The sequence below is a fragment of the Dermacentor andersoni genome, chromosome 7 (genome assembly GCF_023375885.2).
Source record: "Dermacentor andersoni chromosome 7, qqDerAnde1_hic_scaffold, whole genome shotgun sequence".
Classification (NCBI taxonomy): Eukaryota; Metazoa; Arthropoda; class Arachnida; order Ixodida; family Ixodidae; genus Dermacentor; species Dermacentor andersoni.
The window spans coordinates 128,310,464-128,328,325 of NC_092820.1; the positions used below are offsets into that span (position 1 = coordinate 128,310,464).

The following is a 17,862-nucleotide window of genomic DNA, read 5'->3' on the forward strand; positions in this document are numbered from 1 at the left end:
TACCACGATGCGTGCAGTGGTACAAGTCGTCTAACAGCTTTGGCCAGCCTGTTCGGCGCCGCGATGCCTTCGCGGTTATGCATCGTCGTCAGTCCAGCTCTGTCCTCCGACTCCCTTCAAGCCGTCGTCATCGCGTCATTGTCATCACACAGTCGCGGTCATGACGTCGACATTGGGCTAGCGCTTTGTAGCTGCAATCTTTTTTGTAGCGCCATACGATTGTCGACATGCTGTCGTCGTCATACCGTCTTCCTCCTATAGACGTCAATCTTTCCGCACCATCCTATTGTAATCAAGCTGTCATCAGTCAACCTGATTATGCAGCCCTTGTCACGCCTTCATCGTCAAACAGCCAGTGTCACGCCCCCATTGTTCGACCCTCGTCATAAAGGTTAGCTTAGCTGTTGCAAAACCACTGCTATTTTTGCTGAGGGGCGTATGCAAAGCTTTATAGATGGTGCCGATGCTTGTTTTAAGCTTGTTTTTTTATTGAGACGCATGTTGTGTGTGTTGTATAGGTGAATTCAATGGATGTGTGGACTTTTGGTTTCGCTTTCCTTAGCGCTTGTAGCCTGTGCCTTACGTGGGTATGAACTATTGATTGTCCTACTTGACGGAGGCACAACGTTCTCGTTGGGTAGGCATAGTAATGCTTACGCATTTAAAATATCACAATTGAGAAAGAAAGAATGCTTGGTAACAAGTAACAAGAAAGTTAAGGTACACACCAAGTCGACTTCCTAGAGCAGAACGCTGTGGTTCTTTCTCCCGCTGCACGGCTGTCATGACAGGCAGTCTCATCTATTAGGCATATTTTGATGCACCGAAATTCTGCAAGAAGCAAGAGCAGTATATGAAAGATCGGCAACATGCACGGGATTAGTATGTTAATTTTACATTATGCGAAAATCAGTTGCCATTGGGACAGAAATAATTAGTGCCGTCATGATTATATTGCGCTTAGTGTTACACTGATGATTTAAGTGAAGGACAGGACACGGACATACGGGCGCGCCCTGTCTTTTACTTTATTTGTCAGTGTAACACTAAGCGCAATATAATCATGAACGTCCACCAACTAGCCATTTCATTGCTTTTATAATTAGTGCCTATGACGCGGCTGTGCTCCCATGCACTGCTATTGAATTTATACCTCCATAAGTCTGGGCTGTTGACTCACCATTGTGCTTATAGTGTGACAAAATAGAGACAAAAAAAGTTTCTTTTTTTTAAGGAATTTTATTTCCAATACTAAAAAAATATGGGAAACTTCGTTCTGCAGTGTTTGCCAAGGTTTCTCAGTGCCTGTAATCCTTTCTGTCGGAGCATCTGTTTTTGGGTTCATCCACAAAAAAACGTTTGCTTGGCTGTTGATTGACCTCATGAAATTTAATACATTATCATGCTAGATTGATCTTCTCTATTTAACAATTTATTTGGCGTTCTCCACAGCGTTTACTTTTTCCTTTACTGTTTTTGGCATCTGTTTTCCATGCTTCAGCTTTTCAATTTATAGAACGCTTTGTGCTTATCAGTTTCTCGTAATAACCCGCCCTTGAGCAATATGAGTATGCGCCATGACTACCTAAGATAACTAATTGTCGCTTTTGTATGATGAAGTGCAAAGACTCGACCTTTCTTTCTCCCCATACCTATTAGACTCCCCATACCTATTAGATGAATTCTTTCGACTGTTCGCAAGTTAACATTAAAAATAAATTTTCTCGAGGGATTTATACACCGGAACCACGATATGCTTATGAGGCACGCTGTATTGGCGAACTTCAGAATAATTTGGCCTCACGGCCTTCATTACCATATATCCGATGCATGGTACACGGGTTTTACTAGTACACCCCCATGGAAATGCTGCGGCCGCCGCCGAGCTCTGATCCCACGTCTTCGTAGCTAGCAGCGTAATGCCGCAGCCCCTTCCCACCACAGGGTTAAAATTTAGATTTCAGCTGCCCATTTGATAAGCATCACGGAATCATTAAAGATACGATGACGATGTCAGCGCTATGCATCAAATATGAGAAGAAACCATCCGCTAGAAGAATGAATACTGAATTCGAAGCTGACGCGGTCACTGATTGTCGATAAATGGAGAAAGAAACCTAACTTAGAACCACCTCCAACTTGAAAAGGGCTGTGCTAACACGAAAGAGGCACGTACGTCAGCTCTATTCAACATGCAGATGTTGAGTAGGTGTTAGACAGTCATGATAGCTTCTGGCACAGTCGTGCTCTCATGTGTCAGAATTATTCACTGCTGTCGCTTGGCCGTCGTGGCTGAGAGGTGTAGTCCGGGAGAGTTAATCTGTTGGCCGTTATTACAAATCCTGAATGCAGAGTGACATATTACAGCGAGGCTGTACACCTCTACCGTCCAAGAAAATTTGTGTCCTTGTTGGTGTGGTAAGCAAAAAACTCCGCATACGTGGGCCGAACCCGGAGATAGTGCATGCCGGGCCGATACAGGCGCCGGTGAAGCAGGCGTTAAGCACTCCCCATACGTGGACCGATCCCGAAGATAGTGCAATGGCGGGCCGAACCGCGGCGGAGGTGAAGCAGGCGTTAAGCACTCGCCACACGGGACCGATCCCGAAGATAGTGCAATGCCGGCCCGACCCGCGGTGGAGGTGCAGCAGTCGTCAAGTGCTTCCCATAAGTGGACCGATACCGAAGGTAGTGCAACGCCGGGCCCACCTGCGGCGGAGTTGAAGCAGGCGTTAACATTCCCCATACGCGGGCCGATCCTCAAGACTGTAATACTGCCCCGACCCGTGGGGAAGGGGAAGCAGGCGTTAAGCGCTGCCCATACGCGGACCGATCCTGAAGTTAGCGCAACGCTGGGCCGACCCGCGGCGGAGGGGAAGCAGGCGTTAAGCACTCGCCACACGGGACCGATCCCGAAGATGGTGCAATGCCGGGCCGAACTGCCGCGGAGGTAAAGCAGGCGTCAAGGACTCCCCTTACGCGGGCCGACCCGGAAGCTAGTGCAATGCCGGCCCGACCCGCGGCAGAGGTGAAGCATGCGTCAAGTACTTTCCATACGTGGGCCGATCTCGAAGATAGTGCAATACAGGGCCCGCCCGCGGCGGAGCTGAAGCAGGCGTTAAGCACTCCCAATACGTGGGCTGATACCGGTGCAACGCCGGGCCGAACCGCGGCGGAGATGCAGTTGGGCATCAAGGAGCCAACATACACAGCTGCGCTGGTCATCATTCTTCACAGAATGGTAGGGCGGTGAATTTTTTATCTTCGCGCTGTAATTTTCTCGCAATTGATGGAGCGCAGTGAACACCGGCGGGCATCGAAATAATTGGGGGATGATTTCAAAATAGCTATTGCTGTGAAACGTTTGGAATGACGATGTTTGCTTACGCATGGCTTCATTGTTTCCTACAGGAGTATGTGAAATGGTGCATAGATACTCGAGACGGAACTTACTGACCTTTACGAAAAGCTTTATAATGACAGAAATTGCTTGTTTCGAAATTCTACGAAATGTGTGCATGCCTTCAACGGACGTTTTCAGTGGCATATTTGAATTTTTTGTTATCCCAATTATTTAGTGTCACAAGAAAGGACGTGCACTTTCACGAGTATTCGACATGTATTATACCACTGCGGGGCAACGACCAGAAAATTGGCCGTTAACTGCCGGAAAGGCTCATGGACAAATAATATATGCAAGTGTTACTGCGGTGTGTATTCTTTGCTTTTCTGTCTGTAAATTTAAATGCTTCGCACTTTTCGACCCAAATGGCTTCGAATGTCACAGACGTGACCACTCTTTGCATTTGATGCGATGTGTCTATTACATTAGTATATTTTAGAAACAGTGACGTCTTCTTGAGATATTCAATCCATCAAGCAGCACCTTTACAGCACCTTTCGCCTGGCCGCTGCCATATTTGTTCATATAACCGTGCCCTCTATTAGGTGCCTTCTCACCAGTGCTTGCTGGTTTATAACTGCCACAGCGGCCGCGAGCACGGGTCAGACAGCCGCTATTTCGGCGACCACGATGAGCATTGAGTGGTTAGACTAGACGAAACTTTTGTTGAAGCTGCAGATGCAGTTTATCTATGCCTTTCGTTTATCCCTTCCCGACTTCATTGCAATTTTGTTGTTTGCTAAGTTACCTACTGATAAAGACGAGTACACTAGCCTCACATTTGCTTTCACCTTTTACATAGTCTTCAAAGCGGTAGGCTTGTAACAGTGTTGCAGTCCCGCGCCTATTGTCACGAACTGTATGCGCCGCAACTTCGTCTGAGAATACGCGTGTGCGCGCCTGCGGAAAATGCCGCTTTGCGATCTGCTCCGACCAGGGTGCTTTGTTTCGACGGCGGTGTTCTTGTCACCAGCGCTAATCAATTAGGTTCTGAATGGTTTTATGATTACTTACTGCACAGATTAATATGTATTCGTTTGCAGGCGCGCCATAGTGTTTCAAGTGGCCGAACGATCGCTTACCTGCCTTTTCACGCCTGCTTGAGCATGAAGGAAACTTGCGGTAGCCGCCTATTTTTAACAGCGGAGCTGTTTAAGCTTTCGTTACCCCGTGAAGCGTTACCAGAAAACTCAGCCCAGCTGTGCGCCACCTCTAGTTGCCTAGCAACCCCCTGCGAGAGCACGAGCAACGTAACCTCCTCGCTCCCCACGCGCGCAGGGCGGAGTGCTGCTGCCACGTGCTGCTGCCACGGGAAGACCGAAGAAAGTCCGGAAGCACGAAGAAGAAGCGGCTTACCAGGAAGAGCGCCGTACTACCAAGCGAGAAGCGATGCGTAGCCGCCGAGCTGATCCATAACACCGTGCCGAAGCTCCGGCTGAGAAGAGGCGACGCCGAGTCGAAGATGCCGAGTCGGCGCCTGAAGTCTCGGGGCGACTCGTCGACTCGGCGCCTGTCGCCGCGAAAGGGATCCCGGCTTGCGACTGCTCGTTGCTTCCAGCGTAAAGCTCACCGAGACACGGGCGATGCCAACGGCCGATTCCAGTGCGAATTTCTAGGCATAGAGTTTGGGCACAGCTGTCGCTTCGTGTGACCTACAAGGAAGCGCGGCGCGTGGATCAGCGGGAATACAATCGGCGAAGGAGAGCGGACCCTGCCCATGGCGCCAAGGCTGCCACCGAGAAGCGCCGTCGCCCAGCGGAGAATCCCGAGTTTCGGGGCAGAGACAACGCGCGCTGCCGACTGAATGGTCGGCGCCGCAGAAAATTGGTTCCGGGCCTGCGCGGCACCGATAGCTCTCAATGCCGAGCCCACAAATCCATGGGAGGTGGGAAGGGCCGCTTCCATGTAGCAGCTATTCCAACACCACCAAGATAAACTTGAAAAAGGGGGCACCAGCGAAACAAAAAGGACGCGCGCGCAGAAAAGGCGTTAGACACATACGGACGCTGGTAAACCCTTTTCATTGTGTACGCGTCCTTTGTAGTTTCGCTAGTGCCCCATTTCGCAAGTTCATCAAACACCAACTGGCCCAAAAGCTCACGCTAATGCACCATATAGACAGCACAAGGCCTCTTCACTCCGACCATGACGTGAACGTTACCTAGCCCGAATTCCATAGAATCTAATGGCATGCTCCCGAGTAAGCAACAGGGATTTTGACACCACCGCTTTCATCACGCCAGCCTTGTCAACGAAAATTTCGGGCCAGGTAGCGTGACGTCATGGATCGGAGTAAAGAGGCCTTGTGCTATTTAGGGCGTGTCGGCTAATCTGGCGCTTCTCTTTCTCTGTTTTATTTCGCGCATGTGCATGGGGTTGCGCCGGAGGAGTTTTCGGAGTGTGGAAAACTCCGGTACTTCCAAGTCACGAACGGCATGCGCGTAATCAGCGTGACGTAGCATTCTCGACAGGAAAGTAGACGAGCGCAGCAATTTCAAGAAAGGAAGCACAAGCAAGGCAGATGACGATTATTTTTGTAGGACAAATATACACCCCAAAGGGTGCAACTATTTTAAGAGTGTAAAAGAAGTTTACAGCCTCTGGCGTTTGCTCCCAAAAAATAATCGCCATCTGCCTTGCTTGCGTTTCCTCTCTTGAAAACACAGTGCTCGCTACTTTTCTGTCAAGATAACGCGCAAGCCATTTGTGATTAGGAAGTACCGCGCTCGCCGCGTTAAAGAAAGGCAATGTGGGCAAGACAGATGACGATTATTGTTTGGGGACACAATGAAATCCAAAGGGTGTAAGCTTTTTTTAGGGTGTTGAGGCTCTCAAGCACCGTTTGAGCGTGCTGCGATTGAAACTTCGTTATACTAGAATATGCGCACGTCGTCCAAATAAAGCTGTAATACATATCACAAGTCGTTTACAGCGCTAGCGAACATTCGAGGCGCACACAGGCAATATCCTTACGCAGCGGAATATGGTTACAGGCTTGCCTAACCTCCCGGTTTGCTCGCTGACCAGCTTGCTGGACAAGTTTCCATAGTGAAGCTGGGCCTATGAACGGGCACGATTCAAGATATGGTTCCCAGGCAATGTTTTAAATGTGTAAGCATGAAGCAATAAAACGACGGAAACCGACCAAAAGACGCACTAAAAAGGATTCAATCTAAAAGACGTTTCGGCTTCCCTACGGAAGCCTTGTTCACAATGGGATGAAGGAAAGTTCACGGAAGCTTATGCATACTTCATAACATGACGGATGCAGCGCGTGTATGACGGGGGGAGGGTTCCCTTATTTCTCTTGAGCGTGTGACGTGTATTTTGTATCTCCTGTGATTCGAGATACAGTCGCCATTTCAAGTTTCTTTCTTGGCCGATAACTCTCGAGCGATCCCAATCAATGTTGTGGCCCGTTGCGTCCCTGTACTCGGCAAGGGCATTCCAAACGGTACGTTTCTTTTCGACATGTTTCTGATGCTGCCTCAGTCTCTATTTGAGAGTTATTCGGGTCGTTCGAGAGTTATCGGCCAACAACCAAACTAATTAATGCATGCTTCTTGATCGCTAACAATGACCACATCTTGAGTACCCCTATGCTTTCACCACTGGCTTATCGAACAATGCGAATGTGAGAGACGCCTACCGCTCTGTAGGTTCTTTACAAGCAGTGTAAATAGTTGCAGTTGTCTTTATATAACCGTGATATTGCCTGATTTAGGTTGACCAAACAAATTTGATCGTTCTTGCAGAATATCAAGGACGCTAATAATGGTGGCGCTGTGACGCTACTGGGATTGTTTTGTCAAACGATATCTCGCATTCTGCACACTATCATGTTACTGAACTATGTGATGGAGGAACTCTACTTTTATACGAGCCCATAAGTCTTTCTCTAGAAGGAACGTGCCTTCCGAGCTGTTTGTGTTTCAAATTTTGATGAGGGGAGAGTGCGAGAATGGCAATAAATTGCATCATTCACATAACAAAAAGATGACGCGGTGTGTTGTTCCGCTATTTTGTTCTGTTTGACTTAAGCCATGTCTGAGCGGGTACCTATAATGCGTGTACTTATGGAACACTGTGATGCGTTTCTCCAGTATTGTGACTGGAGATCGTACGGTTCACACGTGTAATTTTTGCAACCTAAGCTGTTATGGGCACATTCGAATCGCCGTTTCGGGTGGCCATGGTGTCCACCGCCGCCGCCGGTGTGCGGTGTCCGTAGCAGCTATCGCCGGTAATGAGAAAACGAAAGACACAGTTCCTGCCGGGGTCAAACCCTGGACTACTGCGTGGGAGTCAGCTCTCTACCACTGAGCCACGCCACCGCTTTTAAGAAAAGAAAAACAGTTGGTTGCGGCTTAGCTCAACTAATCCTGGATATGGAAAGCGAAGGCCTGGATAAGTCTTGGTGCCATATGGTTAACGTTTGATTTAGCTGTAATTATTATACTTAGGTATACAATCATCGTTAAGCAAGGTATGACGGCGGTCCCTAGGTTGGTAGCTAGACATGACTGTGGTTAGGCTCGGATAGACACAGATCATTCGACTGTGCGGCGCCTGTCGCAACACAGGGAAAGCGCACGTGCTAGACATGTAAATAGATCCCGCGAACATATGCAGCGTCTTAACAGAAGCGGACAGCGCGCGAACGCGGTCGCTACGTTGATTTCGACGGTGCTGTGCCTGTTGCATTCCGGACCCTCTCTAGTGAAGCAGCTCGCCGGGCCATATCCGCGGGGTGGTCAGACAGCGCTTGGCGACGACGACGGCTCAAAACCGCCCGCTCCCGCGCAACGCTCAGAGAAGACGGCCCGGCTTCGCTCTCATGCATGGCTAAGGTCGCGCTGACTAGGCGAGCGCGGCGCTCCTCTTAGCCAGGCGCGCGGCGAGCCACGTGGTGAGACGGGGACCCAGCTGCGGAGAGCGCATGCGGCAAGCCAGCAGCGGAGTTAGGCGCGGCGAGTCACGCGATGCGTAGCCAAGGCTACGGCGCAGCTGCAGTCAAATGAAGGTCAAATTGCTGGCGATGGCGAAACTCGGCTCGACGCGGTTAGTAAAGCTTTAAAAAGAAATGAACCACGCCAAGGCTTGCTAGCATGAAGCGCAAAATGCCTATAAACGCCTCTTAGCGGGCGAGGAGACACGGGATTTGACATGTGCAGTGCGTAGCGTTGATGCGTTCCCCTGTTGCATTGCACTTTCATATCATTGCACCGTGTAGAACGCTATGTAGCAGATGCACAGGTAATGGTACAAGACCGTTAAGGAATATTTGACGAAGAAAAAGAAGTTTAAGGAGACGAATAGAAGAATGCTAGAAAGATTTGCGTCGAACATCTCATTAAATCAAGCTGGCAAGGTGACCATGTCACCACCGCGTTTCAAGGGGGATGTCAATAAATCCTCACAATTAACATCATATTGTGCCACTTGCACTGCAATGTGAGATTCGCGCCGCGTAGCATCTATACGTGCGCTCTTTACATTGAACTGACATATTATTAGACAAGGTCGCAGGCCATGTAGCAGCTGAATAGGTAGCAGTGCAAGGTAGGCAGATAAGCCTTAGAGAAGGAAAAGAAGGTTACGGAAATGCATTATTATTTTATTTTGTTTAAATATACAGTTACTCCCACTTGAGAACGTTACAGGAGCGGGTTTATATAAAAGCGAATAAAAACTACAATCAATAAGAAGCTAAGATAGCAATCAGGTCTAAAAGGACAATAAATCAATGCCTTCATATGCGAGCACATCCAGTGCAGAACACGAGAGACCGAAAAGAGCCGCCAACTTAGGCTTCAAAACAAGCGTTCATACCTATCGCAAATCATTCATTCATACATTCATATAAATGGTAAACATCCAGCAGTTAATGACATAATACAATAACAGGCTGAAGATGGTTATCAAGTCTGGCTTATTGACATGACTGATTAAGCCGTGAGCTCAATTAACTTTTTAAGGCGTCCTGTGAAGTTTTCAATTTATCAAGGGCGTTCTATTCCCGCATGGCTCGGGGGAATAAAGAGAAGTAATATATGTTGTTAACACAAGAGTATTCATTTATCAAGAATTCATGCTTCTGACGTGTGTCCCAAGAACGGTTTAAAATGTGATCAGCAGGATCTATGTTGAATGCGTTATGCATTAATTGATATAACAACTTGACAGTGTGAAATGTTACGCGACTTGATAATGTATTTAGGCATGCGTGGGAAAGTAGCTCCGTGGGGGAATCAGTGCACCGGTACCTGTTTTAGCTAAGTTTTTGCTTGCACCGATTCATGTTGGACAGCAGGTATTGATCGGGAACAGTGACCGCATTGACTCCGCGATAATCACCGCAGGGCCGCCAGTTCTTCTTATGCACCAAATGTAGTGCTGAAGACCAGGAGCTTGTTGACGGAAGAATGATTTCTAGTTGCAACATATGGTTGAATTCATTGCATGCTACTCGAAGTTTATCTGGACGGAGTCGGTGGGGGCGCCATTGAACAGGCTGGCCTTTGGTAACAACACAATGGGTACAGTATGTTTAGGGGTTTCATGCATCGGAGACTGTGTAGTAATCTTCTGAAACTCTTGAGTAGAGCTGCATTCGGTGAGGTAGACAGTTTGATGAAAGTAGGGATGAGAGTAGTAGCGTGTGACAGAAAACCGTTGACTGAAAGACCCGTGATGCTATTCGTCAGGTGACAGCGGCTCATGTCCACGAACAGATGAAAATGGCTCAAGAGGTCAGCCCCTCAGATAGCATAGCGGACGTCTGCTGTCAAAAATAGCCATGGAAACATTCTCTTAAGGCCGAGATTGAGGTTAAGAGACTTCTGTCCGTAAGTTTTGATGGTGAAAGAGTTGTTAGCTTGTAGGGGGTTGACCTTGTGCGAAGACGCTGGAAAGCTTTGCATGCAGGAGTAATGCTGACCTCCACACCATCGTCTACCAACAAATGAAGTTCTGTGGCTCGGTCGGTTATATGGAAAAGGTGGCTTGACGTATGGCCATGATTACCCGCAGCTGTTATTGACGACTGGCTGGAGGGTTCCCCGTGTGCTACGAACAGGGTGATATGTCAAGCCGTGGCACGAAAACATTGCTGGTAGCAGAACAGGCCCTGTAATGCAAAACTACACTGAGCTTGTTTATATGGCCATGGCATAGAATTTGGCATCAGAGGCTGATGGCTTCGCTAGGGTCGGTCATTAAACTTGCAAGTGTGGCGCAATTCCTGACGCAAGTCGGCGACTTGAGATGCGAGTTCTTTGTCTGCTTCCCGAAGGGATTCCCCTTCAGGAAGTGGAGAGATGCGGACAGCAGAGACGACTGCCCGAGCGACGTCCATCATATCGTCGGCCAGTTCGGCGAGTTCCGACAAGGTCTTATGCTTAGCTGTGAGGACAGCCATGGAAGACGTTATAAAAGGAACTCAAGTAATAGGGCCGTGTCCATGGAGTCTAGTTGGTCACTAATGAGGTGTTGCAGGTGACGTAGGAACTGAGTTGGACGTCGATCACCGAGCTCTTCGTTGTTCAGGAGCTGCTGAATACGCCGATGTGCATGAAGGACGAGAAAGCCTCTTTGATTGTCGTATATGGCGTTTCCTAATGCTGTTGGATGAGGATGTTGCATACCTCAGCCATAACCTGTAGCGGCGAAGCTTAGACCCGGAGTTCATATTTGCGAAGCTCCGACGAGACGCGGTGACTGCGAAACTTCTCAGCTTGTATGAACCATAACCTGGGATCGGCGAGCCATAGCTGTGGTAGGGTAGTGGTAGCTGTAGCTCCCATAACAACCGTAGAAGGTACCTAACCGGTTGCATAGGTAGTAGGAGCGGAGTTGAGGTCGTCTGGAATCTGGGTTGGATACACTGAAGGTCCCGTTCGTAGTCCGGGTCACCAGTAACTGTGCAACCACCAAGCACAGTTAAGAGGGCAGGGGTTCTTATATGTACGTCCCTTCATTTGATCTACTCTATCATTTCTAGCTCCTCTACCTTATCTCTTAAGTGATACGCCACTATTTGATCATGTGTGAAAGCAGCGACGCGCCAGAAGTTTGCCACAGAGGGAATTAGTAAGAAGTTAAATGACATTGCATTCGATGACGTAGGTGGTTAATTGATCATCGACACTGACGCTATAGTTTTCATGATGAGTGCCCAATGTCACCTCCACCTACCTGCCGTCTTCACACCTGCCACTTCAAGTAGTCATTGAGTGAACCATACAGCACTGTCGGCTGTATTTTGAATATGTACTGCTGGTAATTTAAATCACTGGACATCGTATTATTGTCGTCTGTTTGATTTTCTGTAAATATTGCTTCCTACGCGAACATTGCATAGACTTGCCCTGAAATATTATAAATAAGCCTAAAGAAATATATAAAATAATTTCTCATCATATTAGGTCTATTAAACATCACATTACATTACACGATTAAAGACAATGTCTGTTTTCTGATGAAGATTCTGCGGTTGTTTTCAATGCACATTTCGCGTCTGTTTTTACTCAAGAAGATTATTCCTATTTGCCCTTTGTTCATGAACAACGCTTCCCTTTCATGGCTCCAATAACCAACACTGCCGAAGGTGTCGCGAACCTCATTACGAATACTAATGTTTCTACTTCATCTGTCATCGATCACATCAACTGTACCATACTGAAGAATGCTAGTTATATTTCCAGTCGCTTTCTGTGTCTCATCTTTAACCAGTCTGTACCATTGGGCGAGCTGCCTAAGGACTGGAAGATTGGTAACGTAGTTACCCTATTTAAATCCGGTGACAAGCACTCGCTCTGTTATTATCGACCCATTTCACTAACATGCATATGCGGCAAATTACTTGAACATATTACAGCTTCTTATATCTACGGTCACCTTGAATCAAATAACTTTTTTTTTCTCTAATCAGCATGGCTTCAGAAAAGGCTACTCAAGTGACACTCAAATTATTTGAATTCTCGACTGACCTTCGCTTTAACATGAGCTCTAACGATCAAACTAATTGCCTCTTCCTTGATTTCGCGAAGGCGTTGGATACTGTTCCGCAGTGCCGCCTAATTTTCAAATTGTCTGCCCTTTGCATTGATTCTTTAACACTCTCTTGGCTACGTAAATTCTCTTCGCGTCAGCAATATACAGTGGTCAACAACATTTCGTCTAACTTTTGCAACGTCACTTCCGGTGTCCCCCAAGGCAGTGTGTTAGGTCCATTACTCTTTTTAATATACATCAACGACTTGCCCGCTAACCTATCATCCTCAGTTAGGTTATTCGCTGCGACTGCGTCATATACCGCAATATTAAATGTTTCGATGATCATCGTACTCTCCAAAATGACCTTGAAGAAACCTATAGATGGTGCGTAACTTGGAAGATGTCCCTTAATGCCTACAAATGCAAGCTTATCTCGTTTAGTCGAAAGCATACTAAGTGTTCCGCTATTTCATTAGTAATACCATAGTTTAGGCTGCTCCATCGTACAAAGATGTCGGCGTTTATCTTTGATCGGACTTATCCTGGACAACGCATGTAGCAACTGTCTCCTCCAAAGCTTCTAAATCTCTCGGCTACCCGCGTAGAAACTTGCGTAACGCGCATTCTAATCTACGATAACTAGCATATTTTACTTATGTTCGCCCGCAACAGAATACGTTTTCTCCACATGGTCCCCATATCAAGCTTATCCAATCCGTATGTTGGAAGCTGTTCAGAATAAAGCAGCCAGATTCATCTCTGGCAAGTACGACTATCATTCGAGCATTACCCGAATTAAAGAACACCTTGCATTTCAGTAATTAGAAAATCGCCGCGTCATTGCTCTTTTATGTCTGTTTCACACGTACATTTATGGTAATAACTTTCCCTGCTTGCCGCTTCATGCTCCTGTGCGGACATCTCATCGGATTCACAACGCGCTTAGTTTCATGCGCATTCACGGCCAAATGTAGGAATTTAACTCATGACCACTACCAAGAGCTATTGCACATTGGAACAGTCTCCCGGACCACATTGCACCCATCTTCAATCGTGAAACATTCCGTGATAACCTGAATTCGTTACATATTAATATTGTATAACGATGTTGCACTTTGCTATTTTTGTCATGTAATTACGTTTGCCCCCTTTACTCAATGCTCTTCAATTGGCCTGTAAGATAATGTGAATAAATAAATAAATAAATAAATAAATAAATATACAAATAAATAAATAAATAAATAAATAAATAAATAAATAAATAAATGCGTTTACCTTAAAGCCCATGCTTGTTTTTATATAGATTAGTCGGCATTCTGGAGCAAAATAACCTTGCATAGTGTTACAACTGAATGCTTTCGCAGAAGTGAGTATTTACTTCGGGACATAACATTAGGGCGCATGTTTTTTGGTAACATCAGGCGAGGCCACGTAATGCGAGCTGACTGAAGTGATCAATTAGTTAGGACCGCAGCTTTACTGTCTTACAACCAATAACATCTATCTTTGAATACGCAAAGACATGCTGAATGACAGTGGCAGAGCAAATGTTGTTGGGCAGACTTATCAATTATACATCAGTAGACAAGTTCACGTGACTGCTGTACGAATGCATTTTTATGGGTTTTTCTCCACAAGTAAACATGAAACGAATGAAGGCATGCCCATATTTAAGCTTTGGCGGTTGTGGACGGGTCGTATGTTGAACATTATTTCACTGTGTTGAAATATGCATCAAATCTGGCAGAAAAATAGTTACTAGTGTCCATAACAGAGCTTTGGAATATGCTGTAGTGGTGCCTGCGAAACACAATGGGAGTGCATTGTCAACATTAAGGGACCAGTTGGCTCGTGCGCTTCGATTTGACCGCATTGCGACGGTAACGTTATTCTAATCTTGATGATGTGTGGTGTTTTGTGGCGCAAGGGCCAGGTTTGGCCAAAGAGCGCCATGACAAGTGGTAATGTTAATGTATTATGGAAGATGTGACTTGGCTGTAAAGTGGCCTAAAAATAGTCGCAGTAAAGTGCGTAAAATCTACGTGCTATAAAATTATGGCGATGGCTACTGACGAATACTATGAACACTAGAATGCATTGGGGAAAATGATGCAATGTACAAAATATGTGAGATGCTAAAATTTTCTAAGAGCACTACTGCCTCACCAGAGCCCTTGAACCCAAGGGACGAGAGGCATGCGCTATGCGAAATAACTATCGCAGCGCTATCCTCTATAGAGAGGAGGCGCTACGAACGTGTGGGGCTAATAACATGCAATACAACATCTTTCAAAAAACCTAGGATGGCGTTGGTGTCAAAGAGTGGTTCTCGACCAAGTAACATAACGGGATGAAGGGGGATGTGGTGCCGGTATGCTAAGAGAAAATTTTCTTTCTTTCGGATTCGGCTTCCCGACACTCCAGTAGGACGTGGAGGACGGTCAGCCTCTCCCCGCACCTACCATAGGTTGGAGGCTCGTTTCCCGTGAGTAAAAAGTTATGTGTGCCAAAAGTGTGTCCTATTCTTAGACGGCAGAATAGGACATCTGTCCTGCGGGATTTTGTTACAGGAGGCCAGAAACCTAATTGTGGCTTTATTACATGCAGTTTATTATTTATTTCTTCGTCCCACTTGCGTTGCCAGTGGTTTCGTAGTTTCCTTCTTAAGAAAGGCTTCAAGTCTGTGACAGGGACCGAAGCAGTAGGATTAACTGCATGCACTGAAATTGATGTGGCCATCTGGTCGGCTGGAACGTTTCCCTCGATGCCCCTATGTCCAGGCACCCAGCATATGATCACTTGGTTAGATATATACGCTTTGCACAGTGCGGAGTAGAGTTCATTAAATACTGGATTTTTGTGATTACAGAAAGACATCAAGGCCTTCACAACACTGAGGGAGTCGGTATATATAACTGATTTCTGGAGTTGCGATTTATTTATATGCTTTACGGCCGACAGCAGTGCGCAGGCCTCAGCCGTAAAGATACTAGTTTCCGGATGTCGTACGTCGGATTCCGAGAAGGATGGACCGACGGCTGCATAGGACACCCCGTCGTGTGACTTTGATGCGAATGTATAGAACTCCGTGCAGGAGTACTTGTGCTGGAGTTCCCGGAAATGCATCTATATTTCAATCTCTGGAACATGCTTTGTGACTTCCACGAAAGATATATCGGATTGTATGAGCTGCCACTCCCAAGGAGGTAGCAGCTTGGCTGGATGCATTAGGCGAAGCTCGAGGAGTGGAACGTGCATTTCTTCACTAAGCTCCCTCACACGCAGCGAGAAAGGCTGTCTTACGGAGGGACGGTTGCGAAAGAGGGTAGCATATGTCATGTCATTAATGGTATTAAAATAGGGATGTTGAGGATTTGAGTGGACTTTCAGAAAATATGTTTGGCTGATGTATGTTCTCTGAAGATGAAGTGACCACTCATTTGATTCTGCATATAAACGTTGTATGGGACTTGTTCTGAAAGCGCCTGTGGCTAGTCGGATTCCTAGATGGTGGACTAGGTCTAGCATTTTTAGTGCGCTCGGGGCGGCAGAGTGATAAATCACGGCACCATAGTCTAATCGTGATCGAATGAGGCTTTTATAGAGTTTCAATAAACACTTCCTGTCACTACCCCATGTAGTGTGGGATAGAAGTTTCATTATGTTCATCGTTTTCAGACATTTTTCTTTAAGATGTTTAATGTGGGGGACGAAAGTGAGTCTGTAGTCCAGTGTAACACCTAGAAATTTGTGCTCTTTGTTTACAGGTATTTGTTGTCCACCCAGTCCTAAGCAAGGATCTGGGATCATTCCTCTCTTTCTTGTAAAAAGAACGCAAGAGCTTTTGTTAGGATTGATCTTAAATCCATTCTTGTCTGCCCACATCGACACTTTGTTGAGGCCATGCTGTACCTGTCTCTCGCACACTGCGAGGTTACAGGATTTGAAAGCTATCTGTATGTCGTCCACGTAGACAGAATAGAAGATTGCCGGTGGTAATGAAGCGCGAAGCGTGTTCATCTTCACGGTGAAGAGTGTGCAGCTGAGCACGCCTCCTTGGGGTACACCCGTTTCTTGGGTAAAAGGACGCGAAAGTACGTTACCGACTTTTACGCGGAAGGTACGACTGGACAGATAGCTTTCTATTAGGTTTAGCATATTACCATGGATGCCCATTCCTAACAAGTCTCTTAGGATTCCGTAACGCCACGTTGTATCATACGCCTTTTCCATATCGAGAAATATCGATAGGAAGAACTGTTTATGTATAAATGCGTCCCGGATATTTCCTTCAACACGTACGAGATGATCGGTTGTCGACCGCCCTTCTCGGAAGCCGCACTGATACGGATCAAGCATTTTGCTCATTTCAAGGAAATGGATGAGTCGCCGATTAATCATTTTTTCAAATACCTTACAAAGGCAACTCGTGAGCGCGATCGGGCGGTAACTTGCTACTAAGGAAGGATCTTTGCCTTGTTTCAAAACAGGAACCACAATGGCTTCTTTCCATGCAGTTGGGAGGTATCCTGCAGCCCAAATGTTGTTGAAAAGTGTGAGTAGTGTAACTTGGGTGTCATTGTGTAGGTTTTTGATCATTTCATACATGATTCTGTCAGAACCCGGTGCGGAGCTCTTGCATGATCTCAAGGCAGCTCTGAACTCGGCAATACTAAAAGGACAGTTGTATGGTTCATTCTTTCGACATATTCTTATGAGTGGCTTACATTCCTCTATTTGTTTGTATTTGAGAAAGGTTTCTGAATAATTTCTTGGACTTGACACGCTCTCAAAGTGCTCCCCAAGTGAGTCTGCCTGATCTTGCAGTGTATCGCCCTGTGTATTTACCAGAGGGAGTGAGTACGTTGGTCGACCTCTTATTCTATTTACCCGGTTCCAGACTTTGGCCTCATCTGTAAACGAGTTAATACTCGATAAAAAGTTCTGCCAACTTTCTCTTCTGGCCTGCCTGCGGGTTCTCCTGCCTTGAGATTTTACTTTCTTAAAGTTTATAAGATTCTCTGCAGTGGGGGAAGCGCGTAGCAGCCCCCACGCTTTGTTCTGTTTCTTACGTGCGATTCTACATTCGTCGTTCCACCACGGGACACGCCGTCTGCATGCCAAGCCACTTCCTTCAGATATGCATTTAGATGCGGCATCTATTATGAACGCTGTAAAATACTCCACAGCCGCATCAATTTCCAAAGAAGACATATCAGCCCATGAGATGCTAGATAGAGTTCGAAATTTCTCCCAGTCGGCTGTATCTATCTTCCACCTAGGAGCTTGTGGGGGAAATTCATTTTCTTTACATGTTCTTAGCAGTACGGGGAAGTGATCGCTCCCGTAAGGATTGCTCGTAAGTTCCCATTTCAGTTCGGGCAGTATAGACGCGGAAACTATACTAAGATCTATTGACGAAAAGGTTCTGTTTGCAAGAGAGTAATATGCAGGTTCCTTCT

The 17,862-nt window shown here is 46.5% G+C and overlaps 1 long non-coding RNA gene across 2 annotated transcripts in view; it reads right to left on the reverse strand.

The window, feature by feature from the left end:
• The window catches only part of LOC126533840 (uncharacterized), a 59,365-nt gene that overhangs the window by 25,172 nt on the left and 16,331 nt on the right, over nt 1-17,862 (reverse strand). For both annotated transcript variants that reach the window (XR_011895531.1, XR_008612934.1), the window contains exon 5: nt 729-831. This is a non-coding gene — a long non-coding RNA (uncharacterized lncRNA). The remainder of the gene's footprint in view (nt 1-728; nt 832-17,862) is intronic.